Source organism: Antechinus flavipes, chromosome 6 (genome assembly GCF_016432865.1).
Source record: "Antechinus flavipes isolate AdamAnt ecotype Samford, QLD, Australia chromosome 6, AdamAnt_v2, whole genome shotgun sequence".
NCBI lineage: Eukaryota > Metazoa > Chordata > Mammalia > Dasyuromorphia > Dasyuridae > Antechinus > Antechinus flavipes.
In genome coordinates this window covers 72,354,809-72,363,345 of record NC_067403.1, presented here as the reverse complement: position 1 = coordinate 72,363,345, position 8,537 = coordinate 72,354,809, and the positions used below count along the sequence as shown (strand labels likewise).

At 37.8% G+C, this 8,537-nt stretch overlaps 1 pseudogene; it reads right to left on the bottom strand.

The window, feature by feature from the left end:
• Positions 1 to 6,462: 6,462 nt before the first annotated feature.
• LOC127541396 (serine/threonine-protein kinase RIO2-like) lies at positions 6,463 to 8,336 on the bottom strand (annotated as a pseudogene).
• Between the last annotated feature and the right edge of the window lie 201 nt (positions 8,337 to 8,537).

Below are 8,537 nucleotides of genomic sequence, written 5' to 3'. Positions count from 1 at the left end.
CACTACAAAGAGGGCTGCCACAAACATTTTTGCACATCAGAACTGATCATCACATACTCTTGCTGTTGCCATGTCCAATGATCTTCTGGTTCTATTCACTTCATTTAGCAGCAGTTCATATTAAGTCTCTCTAGGTCTTTTTGAAGAAAGTTTTGTTTTTTGGTTTTTTAAAGTATCTGCTTTTAAGAAGCTTAATTTCTTTTTTTTATTATAACTTTTTATTGACAGAACCCATACCTGGGTAATTTTTTACAACATTATTCCTTGCACTCACTTCTATTCCCACTTTTCTCTTCCCTCCCTCCACTCCCTCCCCTAGATGGCAAGCAGTCTTATACATGTTAAATATGTTATAGTATATCCTAGATACATATAGATACATACTGTACATATATTAATATGTGCGCAGAACCGAACAGTTCTCTTGTGACACAAGAAAAGTCGGATTCAGAAGGTAAAAATAACCTGGGAAGAAAAACAAAAATGCAAACAGTTTACACTCATTTCCCAGTGTTCCTTCTCTGGGTGTAACTGCTTCTGTCCATCATTGATCAATTGGAACTGAATTAGATCTTCTCTTTGTTGAAGAAATCCCTATCAGAATACATCCTCATACAGTATTGTGGTTGAGGTATATAATGATCTCCTGGTCCTGCTCATTTCGCTCAGCATCAGTTCATGTAAATATCTCCAAACCTCTCTGTATTCATCCTGCTGGTCATTTAAGAAGCTTAATTTCAACTGGAAAACACAATAGAAACAAATAAATACAAGATAATGGGGAGAGAGAAGGCACTAACAACTAGGAAAATTAGGAAAACTTTTTAAAATAATAATAATACATACTTATATAGCACCTTAAGATATGTAAAGCTCTGTGTATACTTCATTTCATTTGATCTTCACAACAGCACTATGAGTTAGCTGCTACATGTAGTATTACAATTTTATAGATTAAGAAAATGAAGTTCAAAAACTTTAAGTGACTTGACCAAGATTATATAACACAAAATTTTCCAAAAATAAATATCAATTCCAGTTCAGCTACTCATTATTTGTAGATAGTCACTTCTCGATGCCTCAGTTTTCTCTTTTTTATGGAAGAGTCTAAAAACTTAATTACCTCCTGATAAAAGGCTGTTATCCTGGAGTGTAAGACAATGGTCTTTCCTTTTTATTATGGAATAGAATTATTGGGGAGGAGCTAAAGGGAGAGGAAAGTGACCATATGAATATACCACAGGATGAATACAGTGTGAAGAGTATGAGAAATTAGGTTTCCACAGATATTGTCAAAACAGGATGAGGGGAGGGGTGAAGTGTCTTGACTCATTCTCTATCTGTCTGTCTTTCCCTGTCTCTATCTGTTTCTGTCTCTGTCTGTCTCTGTGTCTGTCTCTCTGCTTCCCTATCTCTCTGTCTCTGTCTCTTTCTCTGTCACTGTCTCTGTGTCTCTGTCTGTCTTTGTCTATCTTCCTATGCATATAAATATAAATACAGATATGTGTATATACTTGTCTACACGGTGTGAGTCAAGTTACTGGCTAAGCAACAAAAGTCCTAAGGAAGGGGCTCGGGCTTAAACCGGCCCAAATCAACTAGGGACAATGACAGGATACAAGCTTTTCCACAAATGGAATGGATGAAAATCTAGGATTGTAAATCCGACCAGTCGTAACTCTGCCTGTAAATCCGACCAATCCGAACCCCGAAGGGAGGAGTAAGGAACGGAACTAACAGTATATAAAGCTTGCTCCTGGGGCTGTTCCCATGTGTGTCTGGCCAGTGAGCACACTGGCTTCTCATGAGAATTGCTGAATAAAGGATTCTTCTCGCCGGTTGTACCACTGCCGCCGCCGGAGCCCCTTGCCACTGGGGAAGCAGTGGGCAGCAGCAATGGGCTTCCTCCCCAACCCTGCTGAGTATCACAGAACCTCTTGATAACAGCTAGCATGGAGCATAAACGTGCTTGTCTTGATGAGATGGGTAAGGTAGGTAGAATAAGAACAGTGCTCTTTCCACTTATATTATTACCTCAGAGAGATCATGGCAAAATTTCAAAATTTAATTAAATCCCTATTACCTAGCCAAATGCTGTATAATTGAGATGACCAATCTTTGTCCCAGGAAAGGGATGGGGAAACATCCCTCTGACTTGGGTAGAGAGGTAGGGCACCATGACTGTTTTCAAATATCAAATAAACTCATGATTTTTCTTCACTGTTTTCTCTGATTCAGGAATACATTCATTTCTGCAAAGATGAAAGAATCAGAGGCTTTCTATCTCTCTGTCTCTGTCTCTCTGTCACTATCTGTCACTCTATCTTACTATCTCTTTGTTTCTGTATGTCATTCTTGTCTCTGTCTCTGACTTTCTCTATGTCTGTCTTTGTCTCTTTCCCCATACACATATATGTATGTATATAAACATAAACATACAGATGTGTGCATAAACATCTGCATGTCTGTGTGTGTAGGAAAGGCACCTTAAAAGTCAGAGTTTAGCATATATTTTACATTGAACCAGCTAGGGGATAGACAGAATGTTCAGGAAGAACTGAGATCAAGTCTAGTTTCAGAAGGCTGTGTGACTCTGAACAAATCACTTACCTCATCTGCCTCAGTTTCCTCAATAGTAAAATGAAGATAATAATAGTACCTACCTCCCAGAAGTGTGAAAATCAAATGAGATATTTGTAAAGTACTTAGCACAGGGGCCTGGGACATAGCAGGTGTTTGGTAAATGCTTGTTTTTTTTCCCTTCCCTCTACATGAAGAAACAAAAGTCCATAAAGTTTAAGTGACATGCCCAGTATCACACAACTCATAAGTGCGTGAAGTGTATTTCAAATTCCTGACTCCAAATCCAATGCTCTCTCCACTATATGTTTCTTCTTGAGATGTAACTATGATGTAAAAATAACCCCTCCATTTTGTTTTTAAAAATTAATAAAAAGCTCACAGAGTCTACACTAGAGCATAAATATAAAGAGTATTCTTACTAAAGCAACATGAGGCAAATAAGGTTTGAAAAAATTCCTCAAGAAGCCATTTTGCACATTCTAATTACATATATATATATATATATATATATATATATATATATTGCTTTTTGCTGAGGCAATTGGGGTGAACTCAGGTCCTCCTGACTTCAGAGCTGGTGCTCTATCCACTGCACCATCTACCTACCCCTGTACATTCTAATTCTTGCCCCCTTGTCTTCCTCATGCTTCTAAGGCCTGGGAAGCCTTCCTTCATCATTGCAGCACTGAAAGAATTTCCTTAGCTTCCTTCAAAGTAGGATGCCTTCCCTCTTTGACTCAGGTGATAGTATTCTCTACCTCCACAAATCACCTTGTATTAGTTTGCTTGCTGCATTACTCAATAGGATGCAAGCTCCTTGAGAGCAGGCAAGAAAGGCAAGGACTATTGGGGGAGGGTGGATTGCCTCCAGATCCCAATGCCTAACCCCTTGTTTTCTTCACAGTGGGATCCACTGAAATAAATGCTTTCAAAATCTGGTCAAAAGCCTATTTCCATTGAGAAGCTCAGCTTGGGGCCAGCACTGGGCCACAGACAGAGGTTGTATCAGTTTCCCTTCTTTCTAAACTTCCAAACAGAAGTCTTTTGTCTCATGGCATTCAAATGAAAATTCACCTTTCCCTCCTTTGTTCATCTAGCCCCGAGATTTATATCCCAGTGCTCTAATCTGTTTATTGACCAAAAGATCAGCCTGTTGTTTGTAATAGAAAAGTAAAGTGAGCTGCCAGTACTCTACAATTTCTGGTAGAAATGAAGAATATTGATCCAATTGCTTTTGCGAGCCCATATTTAATTTATTTTTGTCATTTGGATTACATATTTTTGTTTACTTTCTTCTGGCTTACACCGAAACTTTGTGGTTCTATTAAGCAATTTCACCATGAAATTATCTTGTCGGCAACGATGGTGACTAAGTGAGATTGTCAATTGATAGTCTTTCTGTTGGCAGCTCTTACCACTCTCCTTTGTCTACAAGGCAAGATAGGTCATCTAATTAAAATGCATTTAATTGAGCATCTATCTACATACTTACAGGGATTATTTCTTTTCTTGGTCTTTTATGAATGAATGAAACACTTATTAAGTAGTTATAGGTTAAGCTCTAAAGATACAAACTGAAAAGACAAGTTCATGTTCTCAAGAAGCTCACATTCTAATGGGACATAGAGTTGACACACATATGGAAGGTTTCAGCTGCAAGTCAGAGTGAAAGGTCCTGTGGTCCTTAAAGTAAAACAACAAAACAGATGGTAATCTCAATCTCTCTCTCTCTCAGAAAATTGGGGTTAAGTGACTTGCCCAGGGTCACACAGCTAGGAAGTGTTAAGTGTCTGAGACCAGATTTGAACTCAGGTCCTCCTGACTTCAGGGCTGGTGCTCTATCCACTGAGCCATGTAGCTGCCCCTGATGTCTCCTTTTTTAATGTCATTTCCACTGACAAAAATATCAGCTTCTGAGGTTGACTCATATGACAGTGTCAAGGACCCTGGAGAGAAGAACATTCTTTTCTCAGTCTTCAATAGATGTGGCTATAGGACCTATAGTTTCCAGGCTACATCTCTGGAGGAGCTGCTTCCCAGGATGATGGCTCATGGTCTTAGGCTGTGTCTGTTAGGGTATAAAAGGAGCTGGTAAGGTAGTGCTGCTGGTGGTGATTTGACTTGTCTGAACATATATTCAGTTTGTCTCTTCCCCAAAGTACCTGTTGCCTCATTTAGCCCTGCTTGTCTTCCCTGTGGGTAGCACTTGAGAGTAATGTCTACCAGTTGTTTACCTGGATGATGGCAATAAGGCAAGGCTGGAATCCCAGGACTGCTGGTGTAAGGGGATGCTGCCCCTCTGGGGCCCTTGATTCTGATGGCAATGGTGAGGACATGACTTCGACCCTCCCAAGATACCTTGAGGTTTACTAGATTTCTTTCTTAAGAACCAGTCCTTAAACCAAAAATGATCTGATTCTCATTAGCCACCAATAAGCCCCAAGCCAAGCCCCATTTGGTCATTGTTTGGGTCCTCAGTGGCTCAGATTGAATATAAAAAGCAATCATTTCTGCTTTGGCCAGAAACCATGAGAGTGTTCTCCCAGATTTATTTATTTAAATTTAATTTTTTTTTTGGTGGGGTGGGATTAGGTGAGAGAAAATTCTTTGCCTCAATTGCTACCTAGTCTTTAATTACTGAGTGGGTGCAACCTCAGTCACACTGAGACCTTTTGAAGACCTTAGCTTAAAAACTCCAAGGTCTCCCATTGAATCCAGGGCCATCTCCAGTCTTCCTGATCTATATCTGGCCACTGGACCCAAATGGTTCTGGATGGGAAAGTGAGGTTGGTGACCTTGCTCAGCCTTCCCTCACTGAAATCCATCTCACATGTATGTCATAGCATCCCCTTCCTGATGTCATGATCCTCTTGGAGAACAAAGGATAAATAACAAGAACCCAAGCATAAAATGGGTCTTATTGATTATTGATACTTCCAATAACCAAAGCTGTACCTTGTACACATGTGCTCAATAAATAAGTGTTGATGATATAGCGCCATGCTAAGTATTATTTGTGTGAGTTACATGGTAACTGTTGTAGTTAAACTATGACAGACAATATTTTAACAGTTTCTTATTTTTTGGGGTCACACTCAAATAGAAGGTTATAATTGCAATTTCAAAGTAGATGTAACATGAGAAGTTTCTGTGATTATGTCAAAACGACTGTGAAGGCTCTAAGTAGAGGTTGAATGACCTGTTGGGGATGGTGAAAAGGTCCAAGTTAGACTAGATAAATTCTGAGATCTCCTTCAACTCTGAAGAGTCATTCATTTTATCACTAAGTATATATTTCATTTGGATATTTAGAATATATTTTCTTTGTCAAAAGTCCACAGGATGGAAATGTTTTAGTTACCAGAAGATCAAAAATGACAATTCAGCGTATGTAATATGACCCCAAATGCCTTTCCAAAAGTTTTCATTCGTTAAACTAGCAAAAATTTTTGTAAGTGTTCACTTGAAAAATAAAACAATTACTTCAAAATAGAGTTTTTATTATAAAAGAATAACTGGATATACACATGAACACTTTTTTTGGCCAGAGCTTCTCCCCTACCACATAATGGTATTTTTTCCAATTACATATAATTTTCAACATTTACTTTTATGAGATTTTTGAGTTCCATTTTTTTCTTCCTACTCCCTCACTTCCCCCTTTCCAAGATGGCAAATAATCTGAAATAGGTTGTTCATGTGCAATCATATTAAACATATTTCCACATTAGTCATGTTGTACAAACATTTACATAACTGAAGTTGCAGAAAATAGAATCCTCAGGATAATACATCCCCCCCTCCCTAATATATTATAAACCACACTTTTAGAAAAAGTCACAATCATTGTCCCCCAAAACTAACTGCTTCTAAGATTCACTAAATGTTGCATGTGTTTTCTCTCCATTGTTTGGCATAAATATTTGCCTCCCTTTTCTGTAACCATAAATCTAACTATAGCCTTTTTGTTTGTTTGTTTAGTCAATTGGCAGTTCACCTTCTGTTTCACCAGTTTCAGAGGAATTGTCGCACAGCATACAATACTGCTTGCAGAAGTAACACTCTCAGTTCTTGCTCTTTGTTGAGTAATTTGTTCCAAGTTTTCATTCCCTGAAAGGCCTGAGTTTTTTGTTTAATACTGACAAGTTAACCAGATCAGGGCATTCGTCTTCATATTCCATAGAATCAGCAGGAATTTCTCCTTGATGCATTTGATCTTCTCCCCTGGTAATATTTTCCGTGCTATTTTCCTCTTCATGAAAATCAGTTTCAGAATGTTTTATGCAACTTCTTCTTTTCCCTTCAACAATCTCTCCCTGAATTTCTCCTAACCAGTGACTGAATTCAGTCACTTCAAAATACTTTTCATGATGCTTATCCTTGGACAGTGCATCTGTATTCCTTTGTACCAGGTCTTCAGAAGCACTCGTTTTAGAATCATTTGATTTATCTATGAAGTTTCTTCCATTTTCTAACTTAGTCATCTTTACCCTCTATGTAAGTTTTTCAAACGATGAAGGACATTTAGATCTTTTATCTCTTTCGACATTCTCATTGTCAGGACCTATACAGGATAAAGTAGTTTATCGTCTTCCTGTATTTCTTTTGTATATTCACTGACAGATATTTCTACATCAAGAGAGTCCTCTTTCTTAATATCTCTGAAGTTTGGTTAAAATTCACTTTCATAATTGAAACATCTTAGGAAGAAATCTCTAATGCCTCTTTGGTATTTGGATGAGATGTTGACTATTTGTGGGAAGTCAATCATGGTTTTCTGGTCATCTGTATCCAAAATCAGATTGGATTCATTGAAATCACCATGAATTAGTCCATGATTGGCAAGTTCAATAATTAGTTCCATGGCTTCATTATATACTATGGCAGGATCTTCATTATGATATATCTGGCACATTTATGAATTTCTGCATGTTGATTATAATCAATTAGTTTTGGAACTGGACATTTCCTCTCATAAAGTGCCTCCATATAGGCAAATTCCTCCATGACAGATAAATGAGATAAACAAAGTCATGATATCTTATGTCTTGTGATAATAGCATTTGTTTTTCAAATTATGAAATACTTTCCCAATTTGTGAATTTTTAGTGTAAACTGTTTCTCCCCTTTGTAAATATCCAGTTTTTTTTTTTTTTTTTTTGCCAAATTTCATCTGGTTTCCAACACAGTCAAACCTGTCTTGAAGAAACCGGCCTTGAAGAAAGTGCTTTCAAAGTGAGGTCATCATACTCCCCATTGGTCAGTTGAGAACCTTGGACAATTTAAGTCCATTCATAAGTTGAGTTGATATTTCACCAGTTTTCTCAAAAGCTTATTACAAGCACCATGTTTAAGGCTCACAATGGAGAAAAACAAACTAGAAGATTTGATGATTTTTCATACCCATTTCGACTGTAGTCAGAACCCTGAGGTCATCCCATGTCGGGTAATAGAACCCGACCACATTCACCTTCCCCATGGCTGCTCCAAGAGACAACCAGTCCCAACAGTCCTGTCAGTGGGGGCTTCCTGCGCATGAGAGGAACAATCTCTTCTCCACAGGTAGCAGCAAAGCAATGGTAAACAACCTGGAAGTAGATTACACTCGATGACTCTTCATACACTTACACTCTGAGATTTTTCTTCTTCTTTTTGTTTAGATAGTATTTTCTTTTTCCAATTACATGTAAAGATAATTCACAACATTCGTTTTTGAAAGATTTTGAGTTACAATATTCTGAGGCTCTGACAAGTTAAAAAGTATCCTCGGAAGGAAAAGGAGTAAATTCTAGTAGGGTGAGAAAGGGAAAAGGGATAGAAAGTAAGTAACTATCTATAAGTATATAAAGGAATAAATTTCACATTTAACTACTTTAGTGAGTTTGTCAAGTTGTCTTTTACTTAGGGCTAATAGTGATATTTTTGGATCAAATAAAAAACGTTTGTAAAGCACT